This window comes from Arvicola amphibius, chromosome 1 (assembly GCF_903992535.2).
Source record: "Arvicola amphibius chromosome 1, mArvAmp1.2, whole genome shotgun sequence".
NCBI lineage: Eukaryota > Metazoa > Chordata > Mammalia > Rodentia > Cricetidae > Arvicola > Arvicola amphibius.
Genome location: NC_052047.1, coordinates 200505348 through 200523797, shown reverse-complemented (window position 1 = coordinate 200523797; position 18450 = coordinate 200505348). Strand labels below are relative to the sequence as shown.

At 41.3% G+C, this 18450-nt stretch overlaps 2 long non-coding RNA genes across 4 annotated transcripts; one reads left to right on the top strand and one right to left on the bottom strand.

Annotated features, from left to right (window-relative positions):
* Positions 1-1479: 1479 nt before the first annotated feature.
* On the top strand, positions 1480-5931 carry LOC119801479. The gene is made up of 2 exons (XR_005283200.1): positions 1480-2167; positions 5579-5931. It is a non-coding gene; the product is annotated as an uncharacterized LOC119801479 (long non-coding RNA).
* LOC119801470 lies at positions 3046-17889 on the bottom strand. Of its 3 annotated transcripts, none has more exons than XR_005283192.1 (4): positions 17772-17889; positions 7464-7747; positions 4030-4158; positions 3051-3101 (listed from the first exon to the last, which is right to left on the bottom strand). It is a non-coding gene; the product is annotated as an uncharacterized LOC119801470 (long non-coding RNA). The 3 variants fall into 3 exon arrangements; XR_005283195.1 differs by lacking the exon at positions 17772-17889 and adding an exon at positions 12403-12547; XR_005283193.1 differs by lacking the exon at positions 4030-4158 and having other exon boundaries at positions 3046-3101.
* Between the last annotated feature and the right edge of the window lie 561 nt (positions 17890-18450).

Below are 18450 nucleotides of genomic sequence, written 5' to 3'. Positions count from 1 at the left end.
AAGATCAATCTATCAAGATGAAGTCTCAATCCTTAACATCTATTCCCCTAATACAAGAGCACTCACATACGTAAAAGAAACATGAAAGGGACTTAACAGATGTGTACAGAACATTTCACCAAAACTCAAAATATAGTTTCTTCTCAGCACCTCAGAACATTCTCAAAAACTGACCACATACTGTGTAACAAAGCAAACATCCACAAATACAAAAAAAAAGAGTAAGCCTATGTATCTTATTGGATCACCATGGTTTAAAGTTAGAACTTCACAACAATACTATCAAGAATCCTACAAATTCACGGAAATTGAACTGTAAATAATTGAACCACCCATGGATCAAGGAAGATATAAAGAAATTAATGACTTCCTAAAATTAAACAAAAATGAAGCCACAGAGTACCCAAAACTATAGAACACTATTAAAGCAGTGCTAAGAGGAAAGTTCAAAACACATAAAGAAAGTGGAGAAAGGTCACTAGACAAACCCTTATCCAAACTAATAAAAAAGCAGTGAGATAACATCAAAATTAACATAATCAGAAATTAAAAGGGATACATAACAGACACTAAGGAAATCCAGAGAATTGTCAGATCACACTACAAAAATGTATAGTCCACAAAATTCGAAAACATAAAAGAAATGGTCAATTTTCTAGTTAAGTATTATATATCAAAATTAAATCAAGACTGGGTGAGCAATTTAAATAGATGAATAAACTGTAAAGAAATAGAAGCTGTCATCAAAAACTATCTTTTAGTTAGAGTACTACTGAGTGGTTAAAAAAACAATGATGTTAAATTTGCATGCAAAAGGATGGAACTAGAAAACACCATCCTGGGTGAGGTAACTCAGACCCAAAAAGATGAATATGGTATGTACTCACTCATAAGTGGATACTAGCTATAAATAAAGAATATTGAGCCTATAGTTCATGATCCTAGAATAGCTAAGTAACAAAGTATACACTAAGAAAAACATATATAGATCAACTTGAAAAGTAAAAATATACAAGATCACTTGAATAAAAATGGGAACCCAGGAATGGAGGAAAAGGGAAGGTAGAGGAGGGGAAAAGGAAGGGGTGAGAATAGATGAAATGGGATAGTTGAAATGGAGGGAGGTCAGAGATGAGAGCAAGGAAAGAGATATCTTGATTGAGGGAGCCATTATGGAGTTAGCAAGAAACCTGACTCTAGAAAAATTCCCAGGAATCCACAAGGATAACCCCAGAAAAGACCCTAAGCAAGAGTGGAGGTGACCTGAGCTGGCCTTGTCTTGCAGTCAGACTAATGAATAACTTACATATCACCAAAGAACCTTCATCCAGCAACTGACCCACATCACAGCTATGGACTGACCTTTCAAAGTCCAATTGAAGAGTGGAAGAAATGAGAATATGAGCAAAGAGGTCAAGACCATGATGGGTTCACCCACTGAAATAGTTTAAATGAGCTAATGTGAGCTCACCATCACCACTCAGACTAGGAAGGAACCATCATAGGTACAAACTATTCCCTTGAATGTGGTTGACAGTGGTATGGCTGGGGCAGATGGATGGGCCACTGGGAGTGGCACCAGATTTATCTCTACTGCTTGTACTGGTTTTTGGATACCTGTTCTCTTTGGATGGATACATTGCTCAGCCTAGATATAGTAATAGGGGCTTGGACCTTCCACAAAGCAATGTGCCTTACCTTCTCGAAGGAATGGATGGGTGGCTGCTTGTTTGTTCCCAGCTGCTCAGACCTAAAATAATCACACAGAAGCCATATTATTTGTAATGCTGTTTTGTAAGATGAAGGGCCAGCATTAAAACAATTCAAAGAGCGCATAACATACAGTATCAAGATTCTCTGTGTATTTTCCATCTTTATGTGGCTTTACTTAACCTCCATTTCTTTTATTTTTACTTTTACTTTTTGAGACAGGTTCTCTGTATATCTTCATCCAGGAACAACTCAGTAGAGCAGGCAGTCCCTGAACTCACAGAGATCTGCCTCCCCAGTGCTGGGATTAAAGGTGTGTGCTACCACACCTTGAACTCACAGAGCTGTCTGTCCCTGCCTCCCAGGCATTGGGATTAAAGGTGTGTTCCACCACACCCTGAAGTCACAAGGTCTCAGAGGACAATCTACCTCTGGCTCCAAAGTGTTGGGATTAAAGGTGTGTACCACAACACCCAACTACTCTTTTTTCACTTTAAGAACTTTAACCTATAGCCTACATATTTTAAACACACTATAAACCATTTAGAGGTTTTCTTCATCTTTGACTCTCTCTTTACTGTATATATCTCTTTTTCTGACCACATGAGTCTTTATGGAGAGGATTAAAGCCATGGCTTTGACAGCTGGATCTAGCTTTCTGTGATTCCAGCCTTGTGGCTCAGGTACTGGCCAGAGCAGCATTGATTTCCACAACTCTACAGTGTTTCAAGGTCCCTACCACCAAGCAAGCTGCAGCATTCTGCTCACAGACCATACTAAAGTGCTTTCGTAATCGGACTTACTGACTGAAAGAATCAGAGTTTGCCCTGGCAGGACAGCCAAGAAGCCAGCATTTTAAAACTGCTCAGCTTTTTTTCTGCTATGGCTGAAAACTGAAAAGCATATGTTCACCTTTTCATCAACACCGTTTAAATGTTTCATGGCAGGAACTCTTAAAATAGCTGCAGGGTTTTGCAGCTAAAGCTGGGTCAGGAAGCTTCCCTTACATGAGAGTGCTTCCTTTCCTCTAGGAAGCAGACCCAAGAAATTACTGCTACCCAGAAAACATGCTTAACTGTATTCTTTCTATAGCTTTCTCAGACATTCTGTGGATGCAGTTATCCATGTGGACGCCATTCTGTAACAAGAGGTGGGCCTGCATGTTGGGGTTTCTGCCCAGTTCCCCACCAGCTGACAAGCCCTAAAGAAAATCACAGAGATCTCCATAAGATATAAAACAGATTGGCCCATTAGCTCTGGCTACTTATTAGCTCTTGTGGCTTATAGTAATCCATTATTCTTATCTATGTTAGCCATGTGGCTCAGTACCTTTCATAGCAGGGCAGATCACATGTTGCTTCTTAGGAGTCTGGGCAGGAGTAGAGGAAGAGCTATAACAATTGAGAATGGGAAAAATATTCAGGATCAATATTTATAAAAACATTTAGGATAAATATTTATAGAAATATTTAAAAAATGGAATAATTTAATATCTCCTTCCTGTCACATCGATTATAGCACAAAATGTAGATTCTGCCCTATCTACCTCCCCAAAACCATGAACACCTGAGAAACCTTGGTAACTCCTTTTGTCCACTGGTACTAAACATCACTGAATCATGTCATTATAGCTGGTGATAGCAGAAAGTTAGAAGTATTCTAATCATGTATTGCTAAGAGACAATAAACATCACCATAAGACTACCAGCTTTTAAACTATTTAAAGATTCATAAGACAAACTTGAAAGTGAAATGCAATATCCAGAAATTCTAGAAACCACAACATCAATTTTCAAATCTCTTCCCAATGCACATCAAGAGCATGACTGTTTGTACACTGAACAGTGATATTACAAGCATAATATCCTACCATGACAGGGCTGCAGAGTCTCCCTCTACCCAGGAAATCCATACTCAGGGATGCTCAGAGGACGAGACAAACATAGCCATAGCTTCGCTCATGGCCAATCAAAATCCCAGGAGAAATAACAGATGAACAGACCTTCTCTGAGCACCCTACACTCACCATGGCATAGCTTGTGGTCTTCCTTACAACTCATTACAACAGAAGCAGAGAAGACTCCTGGAAAAACCACTTGTAAGCTACCTACTGCTTACTAAGCTTTCCCAGAGTCTCTAACTGGCTACCACCACCCAGCAGGGCCTCAGAATATTATCAGCTCCCATACTGGGTAATCAGAGATCAAATTACTCAGATATCACAAAACTTTCTGCTCTGCCCTTCCAGTACAGTGGACAGGGCTGTAGTCTAGAAGGTTAGTATTTTAGTAGACATTCCTCTACTTTCCTAAAGCTTACCCTGCTCCTCATCCAAAGCACAGGGTCCTTTGTATGCACATTCCATACACACTCAATGTGCACTGCAGCCAACTCATCACCTCATACCTGGGAAATCATGCAGCCAAATGCAGGTCACATTCACAACTGCTGTTAAAGAAAAGCAAGACATGAATGAGAAGACACTGAAGGGTCATGGTAAGGCTTGAGGATAGGAAAGAGAATGTGGATGATATAATCTCAAGAAATTATTTTTGAAAAGTTGAAACACACCTTATGGCCATGTGTTCCAGAAATTAGGGATTTGTATTAGAGCACATCAAAGATATCTCAAACCTTTTAACTCAGGATGTATATCTAAAAATCAGTAAAATAACAGTCCTGTTAGGAAGGACAACATTTCACTCTGATCTATTTTGGTTGAACTACTGTAACTATAGCAATTTGATCTCATGATAAGTTCAGTTCTTTATCCGTATTCTTGATTGCCTGGTCTGTGGACATCAAGAAATAACCATCAGGACATTTATGGAGCATCTAAAATTGATTACACAGTTCCACACTGCTAATATCAACTGCTGTCAAAGTAGGAAAGTTCTCAACCACTGTCCTGTCTCTCCCTTTCTGCATTGTGAATCTACCAGCTTCAAGCTTGGTCTATGTACTCAATTCTTGCACAGATACCTCTTCATCTATAATCACAAAGTAAATGTCAGAGAGACTGAAGGTCACTCATCAGCTGGTTTATTTTTCATTGTCACTGACCAGTGAAAGTCCGGTCATGAAGAAGTTGTAGGCCTATCTACCCAGCACTGGGCAGCAGAGACAGGATTAGGTTTTTAAAGAAATTCTCAAATACATAGCATAAGGCACCAATATCACAAGCTCACAGTCTCCCCGACACTCAGAGGCCAAGGGACACTACCTAGGTCACCACAAAGAGAAAAAGAACATATCTGGCTCATGGTTCATTCTTGTCTAAGCAGCTCTGACACCTCAGGCAACCTGCTCTTGCTGGTCTGGGGACAGTGGCACCTACATTCACTCAGGATTCATGATGGCCGCAGCAAACTGGGGAAGCTGCCAAGCATGTAATAACTCATTGCTTAAAATGCTTTTCATGTATGGGAACCCCAAAGGTAATAACAATTATACAATATATATATAATATAATAATAATAATAAAAGACAATGGATCCGGATATGTTAACAAAGCTTTTCAAAGATTTTGTACTCAATGGAATATTGTTCATAAGACTGGTATTCCATATAATCCTCAAGGACAAGGAATTGTGGAATGTGCACATAGCTCCTTGAAAACACAACTCCAAAAATAAAGACAGGGAAGTTCTAGCCTCAGACGCCACACAATGCCTTAAATCATGCATTGTTTGTGCTAAACTTTCTAAATACGTATGTCCATGAGCGATCAGCTGCGAACAGATTGTGGCATAATGGTACAAAAACCACATTTGCTAAGTCAAGGTGGAAGGATCCTTGCTCTGGAATTTGGAAAGGGCCCAATCCCATCCTAATCTGCGGTCAAGGGCATGTCTCTGTTTTCTCACAGGATGAAAATCAAGCCAGATGGCTTCCAGACTGACTAATTCGATGCACTCAGGAGAAGGACAATGGACATGAGGACAGCTTAGCAGACAACTGCCCAGTAGAAGGAACGGAATGAGAACTCCAGGAGGAATACCGTAACACAGCCCACAGAGAGGAGCCTGATCCGACCTGCAACTCCCTTAGCTGCAGGGAGACTTCTGGACAAAGAGATCCTGCTGAGATGAGCTGACTGCAGTGTCTGCAGCTGGCTGTGGTGTGAAACCTGTTGCTTCAGAACTAAGATACAATCTGAACATTTGAGTGTTCTTGGTTTATGGGACACAGAAATGATTTTGAATAAATTATTAAACCTAAGAACCTAATCTTTCCCCTCAGGGAAGGAAAGACTCAAAATAAAGAATGACTAAAACCCCTCTTCTTAACAAGAGGGCAGACTAACAAGAGGCAGTCACAGTTGCACAGTGACTGAAAAAGGAATTTAATAACAGCAAATGGTATTATACTCCGGTATATGATACTCCGGTATATGATATATTATACTCCGGTATATATCCAGTAATGACCGGATATTTACACCTGCATATATGATGGGAAAAAATCTGGTAATGACCAATGGTGCTAAATACATTGGTAATGACCGAAAAGAATAAGAAATTTTGGTAACAAACTACTTCAAAAACTCAGCAATACCACTTTTGGGCATATATACAAAAGATGCTCAACCATGCCATAAGGACACGTGCTCAACCATGCTCACAGCAAAATTATACTTTATCATACACAGAATCTGAAAACGACCTAAATGTATCCTTTCTACACACATCATAAATGAGATAGCCACAAATACCACAAATATCTTTGAGTAATTCTAATCACAAATTGAAAAACTTGTATAACAAGAACTTTAAATCTCTGAAGAAATTTAAGTCAGACAATGGAAAGATCTCCGATTCTCTTGTAAAAACAGCGACAACATAGGAAAATTGACAATCTTACTGAAAGCAATCCACAGATTTAATGCAAATGCCCATTAAATTCTAACAAAAATCTTCAGATCTTTCGAAAAAATCAATCCCTCAACCTTATGAGAAAGACAAAATCAGGATAGCCTAAACAATCTTTAAATACTGTACAATCATTGAACTGTTTGCAATGTCTGACTTTAAACTTTACTACAGAGCCACAGTACTGAAATCAATCCACCTTGACTACAAATTCACCTGCCTACAAACAGCAGACTTTTGACAGAGAAGCAAAATTATGAAATGGAAAAGAAGCATTTTAACCTGCTTATCTCAGAGGCTACCTTAATTTAAACCAGTCTTTTTTCTTTCAGTTGAAGCTGCGATGCACGGCAGGGGGTAGGACACAGGCTCGCTTTGTTAGGCTGCCTTCCCGAGCTCTGTTGGGCAGATTTTTAACTATCTTTTTTATCTTAATTTCTAAAACATAAAATTAGAAGAATTTTTGAATCCTCTTCTCTGTTCTATAGACTGTGAGGTTAAATTTGCTCTCTAAACTTACTCTTGCTCCTGCTTGCCTTTTACCAGTAGGTGGGTTGTATTAGCTGGCCACTGTGAGCACATGGCTGCTCAATCAATTCTGATTCTTAGAACAAAAGTCATTTTACATTCACCTTTGCTACACATTTAACAAGCAATAAAAGTTGCAATTCTGCATCTATCAAACTTAGATTCTTAATAACTCTGCCGTTGTTCCAGCTCCATTCTCACTCGCTTTAGTTACCAACATATATAACTGAACACCTTTTCCATATCACATATATAACTTATTTACGAATTTTTACTCTCGATTTAAATTTTGTCCCGCTTTTCCACATTTCTTTCTCTATTCTATATCTCTATTTCTGAGCGCTCAATACTCACATATCCACCGATATTTTTCTTGCGGGTTCCTCACGTCTGGTCACCTCTTCCTTGCTTTTTGGGGAAAGCCGATCAGCCGCACTTTCACCGATTTCTCCGATTTCTCTTGGGGTTCAGAAGACAGCATTTATGGGTCTTCCATCATCGTCTGGCAGGCAGCAACACATTCTTTTTCATACTTCTTCCTCCAGCACTCGTCTCAGAGTTCAGTGGTGAGCACCATGTTGGCTTTAATCTTGGGGTTCAGTGGTCAGCACCACGTTGAGGTGCCATTATGCCAAGGCCTGTGTGGGTCCAACATAGATAACTATTTTCCATAGCAAGACTGGAACGGAGTCGCGAAAAATAATCAGACACAACTTACATGGTCAAGCTTGAAGGACAAGATTGCTCCTTTCTTCTCCAAACAGTTTATATATCATCACATCAATGGGGGGTGGGGAATACATTCAGCTGTCTCCTAGGTAACCAGATGAATGGCTTTTGTCACGTTCGCATCTACTTGTTTCCGAGTATGCTAACTGTCCTGAATTAGCATCTCTATAAGACGTCCTCCAAGTTACAAAAGGAAGGAGCAGCAAACATCCTGATCAGCTTCAGCCAACACCTCTCCTCAGGGGATCTACATTAATAACAAAAGTAGAAGGGGCAGCACATCCTGGCTATTGTTAGGCTGAGACAGCTTGTCTGCAAAGCTACGTGACCACCTCAGACCAGGCTTATGGCCCTTGTGCCATACAGAAATATGGGCCTACACTAATCCAAAAATTTATGGTGGTTAGTCAAGAGGATAGAAAGGGTAATGCCCTGTGGGGCTACAGACAGGATTCAAGTCCACCTCAATCAGTACAGGGGACATTGACTGTAAACTGCATTTCTAAAAACTGATAAATTCAGCTGTTCTATTGAGCAGCATGTTACACCCCTTTGATCGGGAATTGGGTCTTTGGCGGGTTGTAAATCATGGTTGTCTCAAATCAGAGGGCACAAAGATTTCTCAAACCTTTATTTTATCTCAAGGTATTTAAAACCAGTAAAATAACAGTCCTGTTAGGAAGGGCCACATTTTACTCAGATCTATTTTGGTTGAACTACTGTAACTAGCAATTTGATTTCATGATAAGTTCAATTCTTTATCCAGATTCTTGATTGTCTGGTCTGAAGACACCAAGAAATAAACATCAGGACATTTATGGAGCATATAAAATTGATTACCTAATTCCTAATTAGGTAATTAATTCATAGCTAAACACTGCTAATCTCAACTACTGTTGAAGTAGGAAAATTCTCAACCACTGTCCTGTCTCTCCCTTTCTGCACTGTGAATCTACAAGCTTCAAACTTGACCTATATACTCAGTTCTTGCACAGATCTCTCCTCATTTATAAGCAACACTAAAAGACAGAGATACTGGAAGTCACTCATTAGCTGGTCTATTTTTCCTTCTCACAAACAGGTCAAGGCCAAGTCCTGAAGGAGTTGCAGGACTACCTACCCAGCACTGGGCAGCAGAGGCAGGATTAGGTGTTTAAAGCAATTCTCAATAACATAGCAGGAGGCAACAACATTATAAATTCATAGTCTCCCATGCGAGTATGGCAAAGCCTCCCGATCCCCCAGGGAATTCAGACTCAACATAGCTCAGAGGCCAAGGGCCACTACCCAGGTCACCACACAAACTAACAGAACCTGTCTGGCTCATGGTCCATTGCTTTCCAAGCAGCTAATAGCTCAGCCAACCTGCTCTTCCTGGTGCTCCATTCAGCAGAAAAAGAATCCTTTAAAGAACCAACCAGTAAGCTACTGGTGCTCCTGATTACCAAGTAGAGTCCTTCCTTAGCTAGGATCACCCATCTGGGCTTCAAGACATTACCAGTTAACCTACTGGGTGAACAGAGATTAAATGTCTCAGAGAGCAAAAGTCCTCCAGGTTTGTCCTTCCACACTATGGTGAGACAAGACCCTAATTTGTAGTTTAGTAAAATCTTCTATTCTCCCAGAGCACTTCCTGTTCCTCCTCCAAGGCACAGGGTCCTATGTGTACACATTCCATTATACACTCGATGTCCAGTGTAGCCAACTATTTACTTCATAGCTCAGAGGTCCGGCAACCAAACACATGTCACATTCAAACAATAATTGTTAAAAATAGGACATGGATTAGAACACAATAAAGGGACCATGGAAACAGGAGCAAGAGAGAGATTGTGAAAATAATGTAATTACAATATCAAAAAATTACGGTTAAAAAGTTTAAACAAGTTTCATGGTCATGTGCTCCAGTGACGAGGGATCTGTATTGGAGCACACCAAGTACAACTCACATCATTCTCTGAGGGTATACAGTCATGTTAGGCAGGACCACACCTTTTTATCTAGTTGTTCTAGTTTGCTTGAGCTACTGTAACTACAGTAATTTGGTTTAATAAGTTCAGTTTTTATACAGATTCTTGAATGCATGGTTTGTGGCGTGTCACTACTCATTGCTAATATCAACTTCTGTCACAGCAGAAAAGCTTTCACCCTCTTTTTTGTCCATCCCTTTTTCTGTTGTGACTATGCTTGCTTTACAGCTGGTCAGTGAAATTAAATTCTTATACCTAAGAAACCTCTGCAGCTCAGAAACTACCTTTGTCACCTGGAAATAAACATCAATGAATCACACCATTGAAGCTGGTAGTAGCAGAAAGTTAGAAACATTTTAACATGCATTGCTAAATCAACATTATTGTAGTTCTACCAGCTTTTAAACTATTTGAAACATAAGACAAACTTGAAAGTAGACTGCAATATTCAGAACTTATCGAAACCATATCATCAGTTTTCCAATCTGTCTTTCCAAGGCACACCAAAAGCATGACTCTGTTTGTACACTGGACAGTGATATTACAAGCATAATATCCTATCAAACAGGACTGCAGAGTCTCCCTCTCCCCAGGAAATTCATACACAGGGAGGTTCAGAGGACAAGGAGCACTGTTCAGGTCATTACATATAGCAATAGAATCACAGCCTGGCTCATGGTCCATCAAGATCCCAGCAGAAATGACAGCTCAACAGACCTTCTCTGAACACCCTGTACTCATCATGGCATAGAGTGTGGTCTTCCTTACAAGTCATTACAAGAGAAGCAGAGAAGAATCCTGGAAAGAACAACCTGTAAGCTAGCACACACTATTATTTCTGCTTGCTAAGCCTTCCCAGAGTCCCTCACTGGCTAACACCACCCTGGCGAGACTAAGAATATTATCAGCTCCCATACTGGGTGATCAGAGATCAAATTACTCAGATATCACAGAACTTTCTGTTCTGCCCTTCAAGCCCAGTAGACAGGAACTTAGTCCTGAAAGTTTGTATTTTAGTAAAGATTACTCAACTTTCTTAAAGTGTAACCCCGCCGGCAGGGTCAGCTATTCAGGGTCCTCTGCAGGGGCGCGAACCTGCAAGACATGAGATGAAAAAGAGGAAGGAAACCAAGCAAGATTCTATTGTCAAGATCTCAGTTTATTGGGGTGAAAGTTACAGCTTATATACCCTTGAATGGGGTGGAGGTAGGGGTGGGCAGGAACTCTGCCTGGGTAACTGAAGGTCATCAGCCAGCACCTGGTGTAAGCCAAAGCATGTGATCCATTAACATTGGAGTAAGGGGCGGGTTCCCTTAACAGATGTGATCCATTAGCATTGGAGTAAGGGGTGGGTTCCCTTAAGGGATAGCTCTCAAGATAGTTTGGGATGAGGGGTGGGATCTCCGTAAACATCCTTAGGGCAATGACCTCTGCTATCCCTGTAAGGACGATGGTCCCTGACAAATCTATCCTTAGGAAAATGGTCCCTGACATTTACTCATCAAAAGCCCAGAGTCCTTTGTGTGCACATCACATTACATACTCAATGTCCAGTGCAGCCAACACATCACCTTCATACATGGAAAATCCTGCAGCCAAAAACAGGCTTTAATCACCTCCGGCCAGTGAGTCTCTGTCTAATAAAGGCGTGGGACACTCAAGGAAAACCAGGAAGGAATGAGTCACTTGTCCTCTCCCCAAATCTACAGTTCGTAAGGTGGTCCACAAATAATTGTTTCTGTCTCCTCTCCCCAAATCTACAGTTCGTAAGGTGGTCCACAGATAATTGTTTCTGTCCAGTTGCTCTAATTACTATAGTTTTCTTATTCTTTAATTTCCCCAATCAGCACATAGTGCTCAGCCCCTATGTCCACTAGAAAATCCACAGGGGTTCCCTCCGCAGTCAAGGTTACCCTAGGTGCAGGGGAGGGGGTCCAAGCCCTGTCCCCTCTAATCATCTTCTTCCAGGGCCAGTACTTTAGAGGCCCTTTCTTGCTTTGGGCATTCTCTTGCCCAATGTCCTTTTTCTTTGCAATAAGCACATCAGGTTCTATCTGTCTAGGTCCTATCTTCCTTTTCTCTCCTACCACTGCGGCCAAAATTCTATCAAATTTCTGTCTTGTCTATGATCCCTCTGGTTCTCTCTTCTTCCTCCTGCCACTCTCTCTTTTTTCTCTCGCTATCTCTTGCTTCTCTTCTTCAGTCTCTCACTTATGAAACATTTTCTCTGCCTCCTTAACCAAATCCTGCAAGATATAATCATGCAACCTTTCTAACCATTGTTAACTTTTCTTAATATCTGATGCTGAATGTTCTATGAAGGCCACAGCTACCACTGACCCTCAGAGGTTGGGTGAAAGGGAATATAACACCTGTAAGCCTCCTTTAAACATTTAAGAAACACAGATGGCACAGCCCTGCCATTATAGACTGTCAGCTGCTCCTACCTGCTTTAAGTTTGACCTTGAAAGCTTACACAGGGAACTAGATAAGGCCCTGTTTACAAGTTTTTCTAACAAAAATTTCTTGCTTTTTAGACAACATAACAAAAATCTCTCTTGTCTTTTAGACAATATAAATATAAAAACTCTTACCAAAGTCCTTTTTGGTGGTTCTTCTCAGTGAGGATGTATGGCTACATTTTAAACAAAAACGGCACATAAAATTAAACAAAAACGGCACATAAAATCCTGTACCAGTGTGAAACATTTAACCAGCCCCTATAAATGATGACACTTATAACTCATAGGATCTGAAAGAGTTCTTCACCTGCGGAGCCAAGCTTTGGTCAGCTTTGACCAAAGGTTTGAGGCATGCAACTCCCAGGGCAGGCAGAGGGAACTCATCCATCAGCATGGGGGTGGAGGTATGCAGCACTGGGGAAAAAAGATTGTTAACCTCTTTAGGCCATAGTGATTACCCTCAGATTTTTTGTTTGGTGTTTGAAATCCTATTGGGGTACATCCGCCTTCTACAATGCTGTCTGGCAGCCTCAATACCTTGTAACAGCAAAGCTGAATAGCCCAGCCATCCATACAAGCATGCTGCCCAGTAGCCACGTGATTGGGGCCGAGGCTGACTTTTTTAATGAAATATACACCTATGCTTATGGCCCTATTTCTAAAGTCTTGTAAGTGGTCACAATACCAAAGTCAAAGAAGTCATGATTTGAGTACGTCAGCATCAGTCTAAAGTCAGGAAAAAAGCACAACACACATTATACAGACAGACGGGACAAAGGCACCAAACAAAGACACAGCTTCAAGCTGCTTCGCAGGTGTGACCCGCCACTTTCTAAATGAGATCGCTATCTACGTATGTCTCTACACAGAACTGACCACGCCATTCATGTGTCATACCACAGAACTGAGAAACGCCACCCGCATATATCACCAGACAACTGAACACACTACCTGCGTGTAAGACAAAACAGAGACTGAAGATATACAGACAAAGGCTAACAAAACTTAGAAAGACAAAACCATTGATCCAGGGTCAAAGTCACAAGTAAGAAAATAAAATACTGAAGACACACAAGACACGGAAACAAATGTCCGTCTCCACCGAGAGAGATAAAACCATTCCAGAAGTACAGATGGCTGAGAGGAGATAGTTCCTCCAATCCAGGAGATCTACCATATCCTCACCAGTACCCAGACGGGAATCTCCCAGGCATCCCTGGGTACCTTCTCACCTCCCAGGAGGTCTCCCAGGCAGCAGTCAGTGATCTAGCAAGTCTGCTGATCATTCCCTTCAGCTCCCCAGATGTGAACGACTGCAAAACCGGTAATACAGAACCTGACCTCAGCTCGCATGGAAACACAAAGACACAGACAGGGCCGTAACCTCAAAGTACAGAACCTGAACCTGAATTCAACCAAACTGGCAAAGAAACACAAAATAAGTCACCACTGTACAGAACCTGAACCTGGATTCAACTGGCATGGAAACACACACATAGGCATGACTTTAAACTCGAATGTACAAACCTGAAACTGGCACAACTGGCACAAAAACACAAAAAGGACCTGGCACACAGACAAAGTCTCACCTCCAACCCCCAAGTGGGTCTTCGGAGATGAGGGCGGTCGCTAATCCCAGAAACCAGCCCCCAAATGAAAGACCCCCAGTGTGGGGAGACTCCCACTCAAGTCTCAGGATAACGACCCCCCCCAGTAACTCACGAGATACCATCCTTGCTGCAATCACACGAGGTTTAATGATGAGATGAGACGGGAACCAGTGCACTGGGGCTGAGACTCATAACCCACTCAGGGGAAGAGTTCGACCCCGAGTGACCAGGAGAAGGGGTTTTTAAGGGCAGAAACCATTGCCTAGTGATCCGAAAGGGGCAGAGAGGGTGTAGAAAATTTCGAGAATACCAGTGATGATCAAAAGGGGCAACTCCCTGCCTCTCAAGACTATTCCCAAAGTAATAATAAGCTAGTTCCTTTCTCAAGATTATTCTCAAGATTACAATCTAACTTTATCTTTAGCTAGTTCCTGAAACATAGTCACTGCACTGGCTAATCCTAGATTCCTGAATTTTCTCTCCCTGCTTAGATTTTTTGGCTATTTTCTTCCTGCTGGGGGTGGGGGAAACCTGGATTTATCCAGGGCTTTCTTTGGGGAGACCTGGTTTTATCCAGGTCTTTCAGCAATAAATTAGAAGACACTGATGGGTCATGGTAGGGCTTGAGGCAGAAAAGAATGTGGATATGATATAGTTATAATCTCAAGAAATTATTTTGAAAAGTTGAAACAGGATTTATGGCCATGTGCTCCAGAAACTAGGGATTTGTATTAGAGCACATCAAAGATATCTCAAACCTTTTATCTCAGGGTATATATCTAAAACCAGTAAAACAAACAGTCCTGTTGGACAAGGCCAAAACACTTCAATCTGATCTATTTTGGTTGAACTATTGTAACTATAGCAATTTGGTTTCATAAGGTCAGTCCAGATTCTTGACTGCCTGATCTGTGGACACCAAGAAATGACCATCAGGACATTTATGGAGCATCTAAAATTGATTACCTAGTTCCACATTGCTAATCTCAGCTAATGTTGAAGTAGGAAAATTCTCAACCACTGTCCTGTCTCTCCCTTTCTGCACTGTGAATCTACCAGCTTCAAGCTTTGTCTATGCACTGAATTCTTGCACAGATCCCTCTTCATCTATAATCACACACTAGAACTCAAGAGAGACTGGAGGTCACTCATTAGCTGGCTTAGTTTTCCTTCTCATAGACCAGTCAAAGCCTAGTCCTGAAATCTACCCAGCACTGGGCAGCAGAGACAGGATTGGGTGTTTAAAGAAATTCTCACTTAGCATGAGGAAACAATATTACAAGCTCATAGTCTCCCATGACAGGATGGCAGAGCCTCCCGCACATTCAACAAAGATCAGAGGCCAAGGGCCACTACCGAGGACACCACAAAGAACAACAGAACACTCAAGAACATAAATGCAAAAATACTCAACAAAATGCGTCAAACAAATCCAAGAACACTTTTTAAAAAATTCACCATGATCAAGTCAGCTTCATCCCACAGATCCAGCTCTTCTATTTTACTGAACTACTGTAACTACAGTAATTTGGTTTAATGGTAAGTTCAGTTCTTTATATAGATTCATGATCTGTGGACCAACAAAATGGCCAGACAGAACATTTATGAAATATCTAAAATTGATTACCTCACTACTCACTGCTAATGTCAACTGTTGTCACAGCAAAAAAGCTTCCACCCTCTTTCTTTCCCATCCCTTCTTCTGTTGTTACTACACTGGCTTTACAACTCAGTTCTTATACAGGTCCCACTTCAATAAAATCTACAGAAATTGGAAGATACTCATTCACTGATCTATTCCTCCTTCACACACACCAGACAAGGCCCAGCCTGGTAGGAGTTGCTGGACTGTCTTTGCAGCACTGGGTAGCAGAGGCAGGATTAGGTATTCACAGCAATTCTCAGTTACATAGTATGAGGTATGCCTGAGCTACAGGAGACATTAATCTAAACCAGTTGTTCTCAATCTTCCTAGTGCTTTGACTCTTTAATACAGTTACTCATGATGTAGTCAACCCCCACCTATAAAATTATTTTCGCTGGTACGTCATAACTATATTTTTGCTACTGTTATGAATTATAATATAAATATCTGTACTTTCTGATGATCTTAGGCCAGTCCTATGATAGGTTCATTTGATCACTCCAAAAGGAGTCATGACCCACCAGGTTGAGAACCACTGCTCTAAACTGATAATTTAAAAAACTGGGAAATATTGGAAAATAGAAACAAAGAGATTATAGCAGTAATGCCTTTGAAGAAAATGAAATCTAAAAACTGATAAACAATAGTTGACTTCTAAAAATGATAAAAAAAATTAATTGAACACTTAGTTATACTGACTTTGAAACAGAGTAGGTACTTCCCTGGTAGGGAGAATGCCATTAATAAAAGAATGCATGACTTTGTCCCATGAAAAATGTCAGCAGCTGAATGCTCTAAGCTGACACATGGAGTTACAGTAAATAGCATGTGTCTCAAACATCTGAGCTGATTAACTGTGTCAACCAAAATTGAACATATCTGCATGGGAGAGTTCACTAATTGGAAAATGGATACTTAGGAGTTCAAGATCTCCTCCCTAAACTGTATACCCACTGGTGTCTGTCTTCATTCACATGAAAGAAAATATTCTATGATGGAAAATTACACAGAAAGTCGCACACTGTGCCACATCAGGTCCTTCTTTGTTATAGAAACCCCTGCAGTCCATGGTCTTAAACTTCAGTCTAAGATCTAGGTATTGTCCAATGTGTTTACCACTGCAGTGTACATGGTACACTGTTTCTACTCTTCTGGTCTAAAGGGAGAAGCCATGCTCCACCCACAAATCCTTTCATTGTTATTGCAATGGATGCCCACAAAATGACTCAAACTGGTAATTTTAGAGCTCTGTGGTGCAGCAAGGGTAATGCCTTTTGAGGCAACAGACAGGATATAAGTCCACCTCAATCAATATAGGAGACATTGTTTAAATTGCTTCTCTAAAAGCAGAAAAATGCAGCTGACCTAAAATTAGTATACTTTCATGGCACACAGGATGTGACCCTGTAATGGCCCCTTCAGAAGCATGTTAGAGGTTTTTGATGGGGAAGTGGGTCTTTTGGCTGGTTGTAAATCAAGGTTGTCTCATTTGTTATAGGAATGTACCTTAATGGCTTATTAATCCTGGTGAACAAACATTTGCATCTCATGATACTAATCTCTAACAGGCATGGTTAGTATACTATTTATCGTTGGGGAATTTGGGATGTAGCACTCCGTCACTTAAATTCTACTTTGTGTGACTTAATGTCTCCTAAGAACTGGTAAATCCTTATACCATTAATTCTACAATCAATTCTACTCTTCTACAACACAGTTTAGCAGCGGAGTGCTACTCTACACAGTAGAAACCTTTTACGAGCCCCACAAAATTAACTACAGACGGATCCTAAACATAAATGTTAAAAGTGCAGAACTTCTGAAGACACAGAAGAGACCAGTAGTCTCCGAGTTTGGAATATTTGTTGATTTCTCTTCACATGTGACACTATAAGCACTACAGGAACCACTATTTGCGGCTCCCAAAGCTATGCTCTGCGCTGAAACAGTGCCGGCCTTGAAGTTATTCAGAGGCTGCCAGCAGGGATCACTTAAAACTACTTAGGATGAGACAGGACGAGGCAGGAAGACAGTAAACTCTGTGTTTGTCCACTGGCTCCCACCCAGGCAGGAGAGGACCCACCACAACAGCCGCGAGCCTCAGTAGGCCGCTCCATCTAGTTTCAGGACAGGGACCCGCTAAGCCCAGACACTCCTCTGCACGTGGGGACAGCAACCCCACCCCCACTCCTGCATACCAAGGCCGGCCACTCCTCCCCACATGGAGACATTGGCCCGTTACTCACCTTGGCCCACCATTCCTCCTGTCTGTGACGAGCAATCCCTCACTCAACGTGGTGAAGCTGCTGAGCTCACTCGCTCTCTCCCAACAAGGGAGACCAAGGCACGGTGCGGAAGCGAAACTATTATTTCTACCGGAAGCGCTAAACCGGAAGCCTGGCTCCCAGAAGAACCCTCCCATTTGACTGGTGGGTCTGCTGGAGACTCTGATTGGCTAGTGAGGTCTGAGTGACAGAACCAGGTGAGCAGAAGGGACACAGTGCAGCATTCCCAGCACTGGTGGCTAATTAGAATTCAACAGCAATTCTCTTGCTAACGTAAATCGGTTTTAAAAGGAAGTATACAAATTCAGAAAGGAGCTAATCAGACAACGTTGCACTAGAGGAACATTGGGTAACTCAAGAAAATTATAAACAACATCCACAGTGGTGTCGGGACTGATAACCACAGTTTCCGCTCTTCTATGAAAAGTCCTTGGATCTGAAGATAGGAAATAACCTTTTCCAAAAGCCCTGGCCCCACATCTTTACCAGCTCTCCCAAGCATATTCCTAAGATTAGAGACAGAGCTCTGTTATTGCTCTATACATCAGGGCCTTAGAGAAACCTCCCAAAGCATAGGCAGGTTGCTAAACTCAGAAAGGCCTGGTCACAAGTGTCTTCTAGAAGTTATGCACTTAGCATT